At 41.1% G+C, this 18,615-nt stretch overlaps 1 protein-coding gene across 7 annotated transcripts in view; it reads right to left on the reverse strand.

The window, feature by feature from the left end:
* MAP2K5 (mitogen-activated protein kinase kinase 5) overlaps nt 1-18,615 on the reverse strand; it is a 273,560-nt gene that overhangs the window by 87,994 nt on the left and 166,951 nt on the right. The gene's annotated exons all lie outside the window — the stretch shown is intronic.

Raw genomic sequence — 18,615 nt, forward strand, 5'->3', positions numbered from 1 at the left:
TTCATATTTATATGTGTGTGACAGTTTCTTCTAAACAGAGATACAAAACTATAGAAGGAAACTATGGGCTTTTCTTCTTGTAAAAGGGAAACACCGAATTGTTCCTACCCCACAGCTCTTAGAGTTTTAATGGCAAGTATACAGATAGGAAGGGTTGTAGGAAATGGGAAAGTAAACATGAAATAGAAAATTTTGCCATTATTTTAATTTATTTGTTAGTTTTTTCATCCATTTTCTATCCATAGTTAGAAGAGCTACTTCTAGTGGGAAAATGGCCAGTTGAGATTGAAGTGGGAACTACAGGTCTAAGTCTAACACTGTGAAAGTGAATCCTGAGAGCCTCCACAATTTTGCTTGATTTGTAAACTGCTCTGTGTTTCTAGACCAGTCACTTAATTTTGGTCTTTGGATCCTCACCTATAAAAACAAAGTGACTGGACTGGTAGTAATAGGATTGATATAAAGTAACAAGATAAAATTAACGAAGATATCATAACTTATTTTAAAAAAATAGTGGCAACATTTTGCATAATGTGGTCCATTCTCAGGCCTAAAATCCTTTATATGTATTTGTAACTACTAAGTAGAATCGCTACATCAGGGAACGAGGGAGCTGGAATGGATCTAAGAAAGTATCAATCCATTTTACAGATTAGAATCCCAGAGTCCCATTGAAGAAGTCTGCACACAGTTTACCAGAAGCCAAGGAACTGACCCCCAAACCTGCAACTTAACCCAGTGTTCTTTCCAGTGTACACTGCTTTTTTAGATCTTGATAAGTCATACATTTATTTCAAAGACAAAGACACTGCTAAACATTTTTAAGCTCCTCCTTTTGGAATCATGTTTAGAATCTTTTCAAATAACAGGAGAACACTTACCTCATTTTATTAGAATTGCATCTAACAAAATTGGATGATCAAAAAGCTGAGGGGTATAATTTTAAGTCCAATTATAATTACTGCTGTGTGTTTCTAGACCAGTCACTTAATTTTGGTCTTATATAGGTTTCAGGTATACAATTCTATAATACATCATTTGTATATTGTATTTTGTGCTCACCACCCCAAGTCAAGTCAAATCTTCTCCCATCACCATTTACCCCCCTTTTACCCTTTTCTACCTCCTCCCAACTCCCTTTCCCTCTGGTAATCAGTATCTGTGTCTGAGGTGTGTGTGTGTGTGTGTGTGTGTGTGTGTGTGTGTGTGTGTGTTTATTGATTTTAGAGAGAGGAAAGGAGAGGGAGAGATAAAAACATCGATGAGAGACAATCATTGATTGGCTGCCTCCTGCACACCCCACACGTGATTGGGGATTGAGTCTGCAACCTGAGCATGTGCCCTGACCAGGAATCGAACTGTGACCTCCACTGAGACTGAGCCATGCCAGCTGGGCTGTGTCTGAGTTTTTTTTTTTTCTTTGCTTAATCTCTTCATCTTTTTCACCCAACTCCTCAGGCCCTCTGAAAGCTGTCAGTCTGTTCTCTTTATCTATGAGTCTATTTCTATTTTGTTTGTTAGTTTATTTTGTTCGTTAGATTCTACATATAAGGGAAATCATATGGTACTTTTTCTGAATGGATTATTTCATTTAATATAATACTCTCCAGATTCATCCATGCTGTCGCAAAAAGGAAGATTTCCTTCTTCTTCTTCTTCTTTTTTTTTTTTTTTTTTAACAGCCAAGTAGTTTTCCATTGTGTAAAGGTACCACAGCTTTTTTTTTTTTTTATTCTCTCATCTACTGATGGGCACTTGGGCTGCTTTCAAATCTTGGCTATTGTAAATAGTGCTGCAATGAACATATAGGGTACACCCAACTCCATTTTCAAAGAATATTTTGTTCCTTACTAAGGATAGACACAAAGGTACTGAGATTAAATTTCAAAGCTCTAAAACCAGTTTGAGCAACAATACTGTTATAGGAACAAACCATATAGCTATGTAAGATGACTACTTTGAAAGGGCCAACACTCATTTGGATGTGTGTGTATATTATACACACACACACACACACACACACACACACACACACACACACACTAGGGGCCCAGTGCACAAATTTGTGCACCCTGAAAGGAACTGTGGGCCACGAGGCTGCGGTGGGCGCAGGGGCAGGTCTCGGCCCATCCTCTGTGCCCCTGCCTGGCCCCTCCTGCCATGGCCCCTGGTCCCCTGCCAGCAGCCCCACTCGCACCCGCTGACGGTGCAGCGCCAGGAAGGGATGTGAGTGGGGCTGGCACTGTCAGCGGGTGAAAGTGGCGGCTGCTGCCCCGATCAACCTTCAGGAGCAGGGGGAAGTGGAGAAGCCCTCAGGGGTGATTTGGGCCGGCAGCTGCTGCTCACACCCACTGACGGTGCTGAGCAATCGGGGCCAGTGCTGGGCACCAGGCACCGGCAGCAGGTGCAAGTGGCAGCTCCAGTGCTGGCAACGGGTGCGAGCGGGGCCGGCACCTGCAGCAGGTGCGAGCGCTGGGTGGAACCGTGGCATTTGGGAGCAAAGAATTTTCAGTAACCGCCAGAGGCTCACCCCAATGACAGTGACTGGCGCCCTGCCTTGGTCTGGAGCCCTTGCTCATCTGCTCCACCATCAGGCCACAGCCGACACCCACCATGTTCCATGTTCTGCCACCTGCTGCCGACACCCGCCATGTTCCGTGCGTGCCCCCTGGTGGTCAGCACACATCATAGCGACCGGTTGTTGAGTTGTTCTGCAGTTCGGTTTATTTTCATATTAGCCTTTTATTATATAGGTTATGGAATACCTGATACACTTTATTACCTGTACTCATTTCTTGTATATTCAGAGTTCATTGACTTTCAAGATATAAAGTTATAATATTTTTTTATTTGCTGGATATCATTAATCCCTTCAAGTATACATAACAGAAACATCACAAGATGGGGTAAAGGAAAGAGAAAGTGAATGTTAACTAAACTCCTTTTGTGTGATTGTGTTTATACTGTTACTAGAGGCCCGGTGCATGAAATTCGTGCACGTGGCGGGGGGGGGTGGGTCCCCTCAGCCCAGCCTGGACCCTCTCCAATCTGGGACCCCTCGGGGATGTCCGACTGCCGGTTTCAGCCCAATCGGGCCGAAACTGGCAGTTGGACATCCCTCTCACAATTTGGGCCCAATGGCTCTTAACTGCCCCCCCTGCCCCGCCAGCCTGATCACCCCTAACTACCTCTGCCTGACAGCCTGATTGCCCCTGACTTCCCCCCTGCCGGCCTGGTCTCCCCCAACTGCCCCCCCTGCCAACCTGGTTGCCCCCAACTGCCCCCCTGCTGGCCTGGTTGCCCCTCACTGTCCCCTCTGCTGGCCTGGTTGCCCCTAACTGCCTCCCCCCCGGCCTGGTCACCCCTCACTGCCCCCCTGCTGGCCTGGTTGCCCCCAACTGCCCCCCCACCAGCCTGGTCGCCCCACACAGCCTGCTGGTCAGTCATTTGGTCGTCTCTCGCTAACCTCCCTGCCGGCCTGGTCGCCCCACGCAGCCTGCTGTTCAGTTGTTACTGTGAGGGCGTCATGACCAATTTGCATATTACCCTTTTATTAGTATAGATTACTTAGGAAGGGGAGGCACTCAGTTCTCCACTGTTCCCACTCCACCCCCATCTAATGTAGGTCATTGATTTGCTTTATTTTGTAAAGACAGTGTTTCTGGCTAACGAGAGTGTGCCCATCAATTCAGGAGGAGTCACTGTGGTCTATTGCAGTGGTGATGGGTGGAGTAGGCATTTGAACCATTCTGTACTGAAATGACAGCAGTGACAGCTTTTAATGTCTTACATTTACTCTGTAAGACACCACCATGCAGGAGAACACAGACAATTCAGTGCAGGCTGGTCAGCTGGGAGCCTCTGGGCCCTAGTGGGCTTGGGAACAGGCGGCAATGCTTGAACTAGTGAACTCGTCATTCCTGGGACTGGCTTTGCTTTGTGTGCACTTTCCTGACATCCATGGAATCTCAGTCCTACTTGTCAATGACAGTCCTCGAAGAACTTCTAAGACATCTTGCAGGTCTAACCTCTTTTGAGTCAGAGGACAGAGACTGGCTCCTTGTTCTTGACCAGAGCAGCACAACAATAATTTCCTCTCTCACTGTGTCACCACTGGGCTGCTCCAAAACAGGTCCAGGATTCCAATTCTGCAGCAGTGCAAACTGGCAGCAGCACCAGAGCAGTCATTTTAAGGCCCCAGGAGAGAGAGCTGCCTTCTATGCACATCCTGTCCTTCCAGGTTTAAATCAGCTGCAGTGTTTAGGTTCCACACTATTTGTCTTGTGGCAAAATAGAAGAAAATATATAGCCAGGCCCTACAACCCTTTTTATCAAGTTCAATTAGGAGAAGGTAAAAAGGAAAAGGGTTCTTAGCAGATATGACTGCATGAAGAACAGGCTCTTCATGAGGCTGTCAAAAGTCACAATAAACATGGAACCCTTACGGGGAAGAGGGAGCACATTTGCTATGACTGAACGTTTCAGAGACAGGAGAATGGGGGCCATTCTGTATCTTTTACCCCTACTGGTCTATTAATCTACTTGCATTTCCCCGGTTTTTATTGTCAAGGTATTATAAATTAGGAAACTTATAAAAAAGAGTATGTAATCTTCTCTGAAATGGCCTGCAGATATGTCACTGTACTAAATGTGTTTCAGATTTAATGAAGCTTTAATGTCCTTTTTAATTTTGCCTGTTTCTGTATCACCAGGGGTCGGGCAAGGCAATCAGCACTCAAGAGGGTGGTTTGGTTTAAAACTAGGGAAAAACTCATTTGCTTATGAGTTGCACTGTATTTTCTTAATTAAATTTACTGAGTAAAATGGTTTAAGTTCAGCCAACCAATGACCTTTGTATGTAGATTTAGATTTATAAATAGGTTAACAGTTAAAGAAAAAAAAATCACAACAAAGCAAACAGATTAGGGCTAAGCCAATAGAAATCTTTGCTCTCTTTATCATCTTTACAAAAGGAGCATTTAAATATAGGCAGCTTAAGTCCGGTTTAAAAAAACACATATTGAAAAATGTGGACTCACGTAAGCGCCAGCAATTCATCAAAGGACTCTCACATTCTTTTCATTCCCAGGAGTGGACAGGCTCACATGGCAAAAGATTTGGAAAAGCTTTATTTATTTTTGGGGTGGTGGAGGTAGAGCTAGGGGAGGTAGTGGATTCTACTTAATGTTAAATTAAAAGTGCACTTTAATTCCAAACACTTAAGATTCAGCAAACTGCTAAATACTCTGTTCCTAGTGGGAGATTTACAATGTAAAAGGCAGAAAAAGAATGCTTTGAAAACATTTACCATTTGGGAATATATTTAAATAACAGTAAACCACTAACATTTCACTGTAAAACTAGGATTGTTCCTTAGTGTCATCTTATTGATCTTTGATTTGTCCAACGTAATTTATGAAGAACTCTTGTGTTAGTAGCATTTGAGTATGTTTGCAATTTAAATGACAAATGTATGTGTGTGGGTGTGATCATAACATTTGCCAAATACATGACAATGCATGATAGAAACCTTTGTATGTTAACAAAAAGTTAGAATGAAGATATTTACTTACAAAGCAACAAAATGGCTTCTGTTAGTAATAAGAATAATTATTGCCACGAAGTCATAAAGAGAAAACATACACTGTAGCCAGAAAGTAAATGCAGGACACAAATTCAGAAATTCAGGATATGTTCTTGGTGATCATTTCCCACTTAGAATATCAACAATGTGGGAGTAGTTTTAAATTTACAGTTATGCTGAAGAGCACTGAATTTTTAATTCTTAATTTAGGCATATTCTATGTTTCTCGGCATAACTGCAAGTTGAAAATAAGCATCTTTAACATAGCTGATGATCTAGCTGAAGGAGGACTTTATAGTCTGAGATGTTCAGAAATTTGTTCTTAATTACCCTGTGTACATTTCACACAATTAAATTTCCATCTAAGGATTTTACATTTAGATTGTGCATTGCAGTTAAACCTTCATTTTACAGAAATGCAGCAGCTACTTTGGAACATTCAGACACAGGGAATCTTTAAAAAATCAGACTTAACTACTGGATTATATAAAATTCCCTAGGTGAGATTTCATCCCAAGACCAATTTTCACAGTTTTAGGGAGAGAGTTTAAATCAACTGAAACTATGCTGGTGAAGAACCATAATAAATATTAAATATTTCAAAATCTACCCTAAGATTTTACTCTTCTTCCCATGTATCAATTTCACTGTCCTCTCACTGAATGGTTTAAAAACAATCCAAAGGATATAACAGCAATTTACCAGCGTTAAAGTGCTTCGGAGGTTAAACTAACAACAAAGAACACAGAAACACAAAGCGTCTTGAAGTAGGGTTTCAATTAAATGTAGAGGATTTAGTAATGCAGGACCAAAAAAAAAAAAAAAAAGAGTTACAAATTAATTTAATCTTCTGCCTATAGTTTGCAGCTGCACTCCAAAGTGTCTAGGGCTTAAGAACAAAGCCTTGAAAGGCCTCGGAGTGAGAAAAGCTTCAATTTTTAATGTATAACGCCATTAGCTGATAACTTGTGGAATCTGCAACCCCTGCGGAGGGGCATAAGTGCGAGTAACAGAGACTGATGAAGTGACATATTTGTTCATGTCTAGAACTATGAGGAAGAGGGTTATTACTAACACCATCAGGCCCAACAGAAATATGCCCTAATAACCTTGGGGACCCTCCATGTTATCAGTTCTCACTGTATCAAATATATTAAAATCAAAACCTAATTCACTTTAATTAAAGACAATTAGTTTGTTTTACTATTATTGTTTTAACTTGTATGATATTTTAATACATTGCAAATTAAAGATGCAATAATAAATATAACGAAAGCATCAAACTGTGTATACCTTTTCACCCATGCTTGGTGAAATCAGCTTATCCCTGGTTTCTATTTAAGGAAATTCAAGGATGCCATCATTAAAAGTGGTGCAGAAACATTTTACTCTAAAAAGAATACAGTGCATTATGCATGCCTTTTCCTTATTCAATGTATACTTCTTTTCACATAACACTTTCCTATTAACTCTCAGGATTTCTTTAACACAAACAGAAGTATGGCCCAATGGAGGCAGCAGAAGCTTAATTAATTTGCCCAAGGTCATACTGTAGGTTGGTGGCAACGCTTGTTAGATTACTAGGAACTCTGGGCTCTACAGATGTTTTGGCAATGGCAAAGGACCCTGTCTACAAAGGCCCAGAGATTTCTAGTGCAGTGGGTGAACCACGGCAAATAACTAATTACGCCTGTGCAAAAAGTGCCAAGTGCTCCCGGGAGCTGGAAAGTACCATTTTCTTGGTGCAGAATGAGCCTAAATATGAAGTCCCATCAGGACAGCGTCTTAGCATGTGCCAATATTTTAAAAAGAAGTACTCGTCCTCAGCGGAGTCCACTGAGAAAAAGAAAATTTATTTTAACTTAAGGAGCCTAAACAGAGTAGCACAGTGAAATAATTCAAGCAATTCTCCATTATTCAGAAGGCCTTCATTCTAGCCTAAAGATTACTACTAATAATGGAGAAAAGACAACATTACAAATAAATGTTTCTAATAGTGTTTTTTTTTTTAAATTAGAAATGAGCTTATTACAGTGGACACTTAAATGGGGAGAGGGCAACAGTAATTCACAAGTACAATATCCTAACGCTGTTCCTTTAATTGCTTTATTTGTTTCACTGTTAAAAATGATTGCTTGCTGTAGCCTAACCATGAATGCTGAAAAGCATGATACATTGAGGTCTCAACCTGGGCAAACTGTACCTAAACTTACACTTTATTGCAGCTTAGTTCACAATCTTCACCTAATATAGGGTTATATCCCAGTGCAGCAGGAGGATAAATCATCCTGGAATATTACTCCGGCAAAGTTTAGCTGTGACTGGAGCATATGTGCTTTCGAGCCACTGAAGCAAAGGCCCATAAAATACACTAATTACTGGAAGTTATGGTCACTGAGTGATTGATAGCGTTCTGCAAGGCAACTTCCTCATTTTCAGCTCTTCTGACGGGGCTCATCCGCCACACAGCAATTATTAATTCATGACCCACCCCTCAGGCACTGGTACCTTTACTTCTAATTCTCCTGCTACCAAACTACTGCTACAGCTGGACACTGTCTTTCTTCATTTTGATGGCTGGGTAAGGATGATAAAAAGTAGATTTCATGCTAAATGCTATTGTTTGAATCTTTAAACGGTACATGGTCTTCTAACCCTACTGTCCCAAAACACATAATTCTCCTTCCTGTCCATAATGCTATTTCATTTGCATAACTTTCTTTTTTTCTTAAAAACAAGTATGCTTATGTGTGTGTGTATGTATATATATATGTATGTGTATATATATATATGTATGTGTGTGTGTGTATATATATATAATAAAAGCATAATATGCTAATTAGACCGGACAGTTGAATGACCTTCTGGACGACCTTCTGGACAAAGCCAGGTCTGCGAGGTCTGAGGCAAGCCACTGCGGCTGTGAGGGCTGAGTCCCTTGCACGAATTTCATGCATTGGGCCTCTAGTGTGTATATACACATACATACACACTAGAGGCCTGGTGCATGAAAATTCATGCACTGGAGGGTGGGGGTGGGTCCCTCAGCCCGGCCTGCCCCCTCTCACAGTCCAGGAGCCCTCAGGGGCGGGAGGTGACCCGGTGATCAGGGGAAGGTGACGCCCCATCACACCTCTGCTGCTGCCACTGCTGGAAGTGCAAGCCTCGTCCGGCCCTGGTTACCTGAGCCTTGGGCGGCCCTGGGCGGCTGGGCAGCCACCATCCGAGGCTTGCCTGTGCCTTGGTCCAGCCCTGGGTGGCTGGGGGGATGAGGGGACTGGGGGACTCCGGAGGCAGGTGTGTGGAGTGGGACTCCCCAGGCGGGTCTGGCTGGGCTGAGGGGACTGGGCGCTGCCATCTTGTGGCTGTGGGCGCCACCAGGGTGTGGCAGTCAATTAGCATATTCCCTTCTTATTGGCTGTGGGTGCCGCCATCTTTGACGGTGGGGCAGTCAATTAGCACATTCCCTTACTGGCTGTGGATGTCGCCATCTTTGCAATGGTGTGAGGGTCAATTAGCATATTCCCTCTTCATTAGATAGGATATATATATGTATATTTGTATGTGTGTGTATATATCAATCTATCTATATACTATATTAAACCAAAAACTCTTACTGAATTAAGCTTTTGGTTGAACAGTGTGGTTTAAATGCAATATAACGTCATGTAGGTCACAGTAACTATGAGACAGCTAATTGATTAAAAAAAACAACAAAAAAAGAAAAAGAACAACCCTCCATTTAAAGAGACCCACTTTGTCAAAAGCTTTGAAGACACTAATTGTTCCAAGCTGATTTCCATTAGTAGCTCTACTAAGAGCAATGCTAATTAAAATATCTGGGTATATAACTAAATCTCTAAAAGTCACTTAAAAACAACTGCAAAGGTGCCTTTATGATGTTCTGTGCACTAAAGAAGTAATTCAGTGAGAGACTCTGAATTAAAGACAGACAAATTTCAGTCATGATAGATGAAAGCAAATAATCTACTTTTCTAATAGAAAAATGGATGTCCTTCAAATTTTTGCACAATTCAACATGCAATACTGAGGGTAGGTTTCCTTATCTGGAATCTGAGATGGTGAAACAGATGAAAAGATGGAACTCCAAGCTACGTATCTATCCTTCAGGACTTGGTTCAAATTCTTCCTCTTCTTCTGTTGGGAGTTAGTTCCAGAAGACAATTTTGAGGACAAAATTCATACCACTCCCTGTCTATACCACTCACCAGGCAGTGTATCACATCCTGTACTTGGTGGCAGTTCCTAGTATTCTACATCTTCCTGTGTCTCTAAGGTCAGGTAAATTAGAACTTGTTGAAGGGCAAACTCTAAGCCATAAACTTCTATATGTTCTCCACGACACTAGAAATAGTATTTTGCAGTATGTGGATACTAAGCATTTGTTGATTATGGTAACACTCCTGATGGGGAAGTCTCCTAGAGCCTGGACAACCTGGCAGTGTATAGTGTGGTTATTTCTACGCTACAACGCTTTAATGAACACAGTATTCAAACTCTTTAGCACTTGAGGTTCATAGTCTCAACTAGCAAGGCCCTCTTACACATCACTGCTCGGAATAATCACGTTCACACATTTAAGCATTATGATTAATTTAGGTGGCTTATTTCTTATTAAAGACTAAAGGGTTGTAAGACGAGAAAACATTACTTAACTGCCCCCAAATCCATTTCATGTACTTAATAATCATTTTGACCTCCATAGTAAGAATTAAGAAATGACACTGTTTCAATGTTTTTGTAATGCTGACCTGTGTCCCTGACAGTGGGCAGCTTTAATCATAACAGGCCCTAGAGACCCAACTTGGAGTGTTGTCTCCATTTCTGAATTGCTTCCTTGTCGTGCAGCTGTGGGCACCTAGGAAAACACCAGTACTAGGGTGCATAGGGTGTAGTCTACTGAGCTCAATGTAGCCTGCACTTCTATTTCTAGACACTTCAAAGTCAAGGGAGCATAATATTCTCACACTTCTGGCCTCTGTATGTGCTACTGGTTGAGAGAGAGAGCGAGAGAGGAGAGAGAGAGAGAGAGAGAGAGAGGATTTCTATCTGTTGCACTTTTACTTACCTTCCTCCCTACTGGTCAAGGGGCTCCAGAGGGCAATGTTTGTATCTTTACTGCAACTACATAATGTTTAGATGGAGTCTCACCTATCCACTTTTTAAAAAATTATAGCAGACATATTAGAGATTAGGTTAATTTTTGTATTTTTAAAAAATAAACTAAACCTTAGTTACTGAAAAAACAATAGCAATTGTACATTTCAAAATATGGTAAAACTGAACCAGCTATAGGGATAGAGTAGGTAGCAGCTATAGGGATAGAATAGGCAGCAGCTATAGGGGTAGAATAGGCAGCAGCTATAGGGATAGAGTAGGTAGCAGCTATAGGGATAGAGTAGGTAGCAGCTATAGGGATAGAATAGGCAGCAGCTATAGGGATAGAGTAGGTGGTCATCCTGTGAAAAGCAGTCTTGGCTGATGAGCAGAGTCACAGTAAACCAGCCCTTTCCTTTCTCTAACTTCCTGCTCATTTATATTCATCATTCATATTTTCTTTTTCTCAAACTACTTGATCTACTATTTTTCTATAGCATAATGGAAGAAGCAGACTTTAATCCAGAGTCAGGATACGTGACTGCTGCTACCTGGTCTAGTGATTTAGACTTCCTGAGAAAGTCTGTTAATTTCTCTGGACCTCAGTTTCCTTATTGGCAAAATGGGAACACTGGTGCTCATACAGTGGAACAATCTTGGGTGCCTTAAATTACTGATTTTTCAGTCATTTCCCATCACAGTGGGAAGAAGCTTAAATGAGATGAGTATAAAATGGCTTTGTTAAATGTTACGTACACATAAAATGTTATGTTGTTATCCTTCTTGTTAGAATGACACTGAGCAAGACGTCAACAGCTGGGAATCAGAGGGAAGAACACTAGACTTCGCATGAGAACCCCCAGATGCTAGGCTTTTCTGTTGAGTATTAGCTGGGTGCCGTGACTGTGGGCATATTCTCTCCTGTCTCTGGCCTGAGCTTCCTCACTGGTAAGAGGAGGGATCTGATTTTAAAAGTTCTAAACTCTCTCTGCTAGTAAAAAAAAAAAAATATTCTAGTCTCTAAATATAAGATAGGGTGGTAAAATAATTTTCTAAGTAAGTGCTATACCAATATTAAAGTTATACATTTCAGAACCAAAGCATGGCCTGTAGGATCTTGAAATTCATGTTTAAAGCCAATTCTAGGTCAATAGACTTGAGTGTTGACAGAACTCTGTAACCAGTGGTTTTTAGCACTGGGTGTCTCAAAGGTAACAGCAGTGCTTCCCCAATTCATCATACTCAAAAGAATTCCGGAGCTGACAGATATCACTAGAAGACAGGCCTCTTCTTATCTTTTAGATCTTGACTCAAAGGTAGCTCCACATCGCTCAGTTACCCCTAAGAGATAACACTTTTTCTGTCTAATAGGTTACTATTGTCAAGCACCTGCTTTAAAAGAGGTTCTGTGAAAGCTGGGACTTTGTCAGATTCATTTACAGCAGTGTCCCCAAGTGACTAGCACAGTGCCTGCCACATGACTGTCACTCAACAAACATTTCTTGAACCACTAACAAATAAATGAATGCATCCTGTCTAACCTTATACCTGTCTCTTCTATAAAGCATTTTCCCCTTAAAATAAAACAAAACCCTGAAACAAGTGGTTATTCAGTCACTCCTTAAATGCCCCCAAGGGATGGGGCACTTTTACCCCTAGAGGCAGACTCCACTGCGAGAGGAGTAAGGGTGCAGGGATCTATCAATTAGAAAATTCTTTATGCTGAATAGACAACCATAGGGTTGTTGTTGTTAGCTTCAGAAAGTCCAGGCTGCCAGTCATAAAGCAGCAGCCTGCCTCTTCTCTGCTGACCACCCTTCAAATGTCTGAGTATGGCTGTCAAACGCTTGCTTTGTCTTCTCTTTATTTCTTTATTCTTCATATCAAGACTGTTGATTTAATGATTTTTTTAAAAGTCCAAATTGTATGTGTTGTGTGCATACACAATTTGAACATGTGCTGTTGGAAAAACTTTACAATGAGCCTGAAATCCATCAAAATAATAAAATGCTTAGCTGGGACTGCTAGCACCTGTTCCATGCTGTTTTGTCAATCTCCTGGGTGTTCACGATCGTTCTGAGCACAAAGCAAGCTCCACAATGCCTCATTCAGTGGGAAGCTCTTCACTTTGTCGGCAGTTTCACATTCACTACTGTCACTGACAACCCTGGAAAATGCACGTTTAGGCATGGTAATCTGAGACAGCTGGATCCCTTCACAAACCTTGCAAAGGGCTGAACTAGTCAATCCATCATATGCCAGAGGTCATTTTAACAGTTCCTTATTCTTGCAATAAGTTAGAAAAAAATTTTAAGAAAAAATGACAATGAAAAAAATGAAGACAATTTCAGAGAGGGGAGTAAGAAGAGAGCAACGAGGGACAGAAACTGTTACATGCTCTTTTCTCAGCATTCTTCAGTGAAGGGAAGGAGGACGCTAGAATCACACTCCTGCCCGCTTTCCTGTCCAACCTTCCACTGACTGTTCCTTGGTGTTTAGACCCTTTTAGCTTTGATCCTTTTGCCTTCTGAGGATTTTCAGCAGAAACTTGTGATCAACAGGTAAGATGTTTTATTAGATGGAGCAGCAGACGAAACATATTACAATAAGATTTAATTTCCACTTATGAGCTTGGCAATAATTGTAAAAAGGAAGAGGAGAAAATACCAGTATTTAAGTGGATCACACCAAATGCCATGTTTTTATGGTCTAGAGAGGCTGACAGCAGCTGCTCACAGGACATCCAGAGCCATCCGTCACCCCTCAGCCCAGGTTCATAATCACCAAGGCTAGAGAGACAAACAAAGCCACAGCTGGAGACCACTAGAACAGCTGTGTCTCTGGGTGTTTCTTTCTTTCTTTCTTTTTTTTTTTTTTGTAGGGAGGGGAGGGGGAAAGGGTTCTTTCATATATGTATTTAGAGGCAGGAACCATGTCTAGATAACACTCCATAATTCTTGTCACCTGGTAAGCACCCAATACACAGATGAGGATGTTATTTCAAAGAGAAGCTTACTTTTCAAAGTAACCTGATGGGTTATTAATGTTAAATGAAAGTGCTTATAAAAAGGATGAGAACACTGAAAGTGCCCACTTTCAAAAAATATGTGTTCACTGTTACTTTTTATCATCGGCTTCCCTCATCACATTACAGGTTCAACAAAGAAGGGGAACATGCCCATTTTAGTTACCTCTGTTTCCCCAGTATTTAGTAAAGTGTTTGGCACATAAAAAGTTCTCAACAAGTATTTGAGAAATTGATTATAAGCAGTGGTGCCAATATATGTGGTTAATCTAAAGTCTAAGCATTTAAACAGTTCAAGAATTAGGATGACTGCCCTTGAATCTGGAGACGGTGCCAGAAAAAAATTACATCCTCATCACACTTCTCCAGAAGCTTTTGACAAGGGTACTGGGCTGGGTGATCCATGCCACTTCATTTTCTTGGTATCTAATGAGTCTTATCTGGCATCCATTAAACAATACATGTAAAGGCAAAATTTAAAAAAAAAATGAGATGTGTTCAGAGCTTTTAACATCTCCATAAGATAAGGTTGTTATAGCCAACTAGTTGTACTTTTTATGCTAAATTTTCCTTGGGAAAAATTCCATTATAGATAAATACAGACAATTAAAAATTTACTATTCCTTCATCCCCCCAAAAAACTTTCTCTGTGCCTTTTTTTTAGTTAGAAAAAAGTTAGTTTTTTTTTTCTCTGTAGGAATGAATACTAAGAGGAGGGCAATCTCAAACAACATATAACTATTTCTCACCTTATAAAAGTAAAATGAAAACATTTTTTCTTTGATGACTTCCTCTCCTCCGTTTTTTCTATTTTTTCTTCCTGAAACTTCTGTTTTCCATATGCGAGACTTCCTGATCTGGGTCCCTAATTTTTGTTTCTCTGTGTGTTGTTGTTCTGAAAATTCCTTTGTTACAGCAGCCTGTTCTCATTTTCCTGGATGCAATATGTTCTACCTCTCTGAGAATACTATCACAATTCATTTGAGATGGTCTCCCCAAGGCCCTCCAAGTTATTATTTTTAAAGTTATTTTAGGTCTCTGTTCTCACCGTAAAGGCCTTCCTCAGATACCCTGCTAAGAGCAAAGCACTAGAAATCTGACTGGAAACCTTGTGCTTATTGGTGGAGCCTGCAGATTGAGGTAACAGGATCCAGCTGGGCTGTGTCCTTGGGGAACTCCCAATGCTGGATCTTTAAGACTTCTTGGTCAGATTTCCCTACGGAAAGTCTCTTCCAATCTCCTGCCAGAAAGGTCATCTTGGCTGCCACTGTCCTAGGAACAGGGTGTGCTAAGAAGGCTGAGAAGTCTCAACATTTAAAGTCCAAACTTTCACTCAAAGTGTCCGTACTCAGTAATGGGACACAGTCTTCTATGATGCCAGGCATCACTTATTTTATTCTATCCAAAAAAACCCTCTACCCAGACTTGTGTTAGGGTGGGGAGGGACAACTGTCTGCGGTGCTGAGTTAGGGAAGAATCTGTAGGTCAAACAGAGTAACTGCTTCTCAAGCAGAATTGAAAACAATTCTCTTCTCTTTGCTCCCACATCCCCCTCCTAAGTCCAGATACTTGGCACCACAATTCCTGAGCCTTCTGAGTGCTCCACAGTAAAGCAGGGGTTCTTACTTTCTTCTCTGCTGTTTAGGACTTCAGCATTCTCAGTTCTGCTAAGTTGTTTACTGTTGTCCATCTGCTTCCCCACATCCAAAATTTGGTTGCTCTTGTCTCCTCCTTTCCCTTTTGTTTTGCCTTTATGATATTATGCCTTTAAAAATTCCTTTATGGTGATTTTTACTGGAGTTTGATGTGAGAGTGGAAGCTAAAACATGCATTCCATGCTTTCACCAAATTAGTAGCCTTTTTTTGAACCAAATACAAACCTTTCAAAAGGCAATCCCTTTTAAAGAGGGGGCTAATGGCTTAATTTTCTCATTGTGATCTTTGTCCAGAAGCTTTGAAATAGAGCTTCTACCTAAAAATGAGGAATCAGGCCCAGAGAGATTACATGACCTATTGAAGGATCTATAGTGTATACTGGCAGAGGTGACACTTGAATCTAGGTCTGATACTTGGGCAAACAGAAAGCTCTTCTTCACATGTAAAATATTTGTGACCTACTCAGCATACATTTATGAGTGCTTATGTTAAAGGCTTCAAACTAACTTTAAACTCTAATCTTTATTTTCAGAAACTGCTTTAAAACCATTACAAAAGCACAAAATAATTGAGCCTAAAAGATTTACTGAATACCACTAGGGCAGTGGAATTGTGCTAGACAGTGTAGATTTTGAGAGAATCAACCTGATGCCCATCATAAAGAATTATGAGAAAATTATTATACAAAGTGAAAAATCTATATGTCACAATAAATATATCGATGAAATCAGAAGACACTACTTTCAGCTGGAGAGATCAGAGTCGGACTCATGAAGAATGGGTATTTAAATCTTAAGGAGATGAAGACAAATGCCTTACCGTGTAGAGTGATCAGTGTAGTAGTTAGTCCATGGATATTTTTTTTTTTAAAACTTGGTAAAGGTAATTCCAAAACTCACAAGAAAAACTCTCTTGTGAGTCAAAACAACAGAACCCATAGAAAGCTTTAGAAGATGGTGTTACTTTGATGACAGTGACCTTGTGTGGCTCTCTGAGTATGTTCTTCACCTATCTAGAGACATTTTTCTAAGCCACAGACCTTGCTTTCATCATTTAACACATCATTCAAACCACTTCAATGAAGCAGTGATCATGCTGAAGAGGGGTCTCAGAGGACTAGATGACACTTCAATTAACCAAGCACATTGAGCTGGATTGTTCTATGCCTTGGACTCAAGAGACTGGCAGAGAGAGGAGGCAAACAAAGGCAGAAAGAGCAAGGGCCCAAGTGAAAAGAGCAAAATGCATGTGCTAAAGACTGGGCTTTCAGCGTGACTCCTGCGGAAAAGCCTGTCAAAAGATTATTCCATCTTAAGAGGGTTTATAATAACCCACCAGATAGAATCACAAACCAGAACATGGACTTGCAGAGCATACCCAGTGAGAGTAAGAACACTATGGGACTGGCCTGGTGCCTTTTTAAATGTATATGCATCATCCTGGGTGCTGCAGATGCAAAGCTAGAAAAGGGTATATGTTTACCTATTTTTTACCCAAGAAGGGGCAACTAAAAATACAGCTTTTGGAAATATGGCTATGACTCAAATGACACAACAATATGCATGGAGTAACTAATTAGTGAACAACAACAGTGGGACTCTGTCCTCAAGCCTCTATGTGGCAAAAGACAGAAGCACTGAGCTGCCTGTAAAATTAAAAAAATGTGCCCTAAAATGTTTTAGGTTCTCCCTACCCTTAAGGATTAAATAAAATCATCAAACTTGGTAAAACAAAGTCCTTATTATATAACAAACTCATTTTCATTTTAAAGTTTAGCTCTGAAGTCTTGAGTAGCAACCAGCAAGGGTGAACAGACCCAGTCAACTGAATCACTGCGAGCTTTCTAGAAGAGCCAAACAGATATTTTGGGGGTAGGATTAATCCTCCCAGTTTGTCCTAGTTCAGGAATCTTGTACCCTTGCTAGTGGGTCTTCTTTTTTCTTTTCTTCTTTCTTTTGCATTGCCACACGAATTCCAGTCAGAAAGATTCAAGGAACAGGTGCAAGTCCACCTGGGTTCCTTTCCCCATTACCAAGTGAGCCCACCAAACCCCATATATGGCAATGACCTTTACTTTCTTTTTTTTTGTTAATCCTCACCCAAGGATATTTTCCCATTGAATTTTAGAGAGAGTGGAAGGAAGGGGGAGAGACAGAAAGAGAGAGAGAGAAACATCGACATGAGAGAGACACATCGATTGGTTGCCTCCTAAGGCCTGGATTGAGCCTGTAACTGAGGTATGTGTCCTTGACCGGAATCTAACCTGCAACCCTTCAGTCCTCGGGCTGATGCTCTACCCACTAAGCAAAACTGGCTAGGGCTGGCAATGACCTTTATTTGGTTCCATAATTAATTCACACAAGGAGAACTACAACACATTTAAAGATCTGAGTTGGAAACCATAAGCCCAAAATACAGAAAGGGGCCAAATTCTTCCCATCTAGTAAAACTGCCATGCTCTAGTCAAGCTGAATGATCTCATTTTTCCCTTCTTAAGGGTAATTTCCATCTTTATATTACTTCTGCCAACTCCAAACATTGCATACAGCTGACACAATTCTGGAAGAGACCCACTTTATCCCAGGAACAGAGGGATGCTGAGCTGCGGAGACGGGGGCAGTTCTGTTCCTAGATAAAAGATAGTCTGATATTAAAGATTCTTTGCTTAAGGCACAAATGTACCTGTCTGTGGCTTTTTATATGGCACATTTTAGCGGCATGTAGCATCTTTTATGAAAGAGTGTGGCGAGAGGCCTTGTTATGACTCCCCATGGGGACAGTGGCAGCACATTAACAAGGGAAGTTGTATGAAGTATGAGTATGAAGCCGGCAAGCAGGGGTGAAGCTCGTTATGTTAGGAGTTTAAAACAATGAAGGCAACCTTCTGAATCCTGCATCACCAAACCTCAGGGAGGGGTCAAGAGCTTATGGAATTGTGGGGGTTGGTGTTGGTGGGGGTGCTAGGTGGAGGTAGAAAACTCTAGTTCCCATTTTGTATCTATCTGATTCTTGTGTAATTTCAGGAAAATTCCTTTGCTCAGCTTCCCCTAGTTTTTATCCCATTTGTTTCTTTACCCCTCACACCCTGGAGGAATAAACTGACTGACTCAAACAGTTGGAGGACGGTATCCACACAGAAGTAGTGGAATGGCCTAGCTGAGACCTGCCTATTTTGACAAGGGAGCTCTCCTAAAGGGTTTACAGAGGTCCACCTTAGAGTGTGCAGGGGGTG

The sequence above is a fragment of the Eptesicus fuscus genome, chromosome 5 (genome assembly GCF_027574615.1).
Source record: "Eptesicus fuscus isolate TK198812 chromosome 5, DD_ASM_mEF_20220401, whole genome shotgun sequence".
In the NCBI taxonomy this organism is placed as follows: Eukaryota; Metazoa; Chordata; class Mammalia; order Chiroptera; family Vespertilionidae; genus Eptesicus; species Eptesicus fuscus.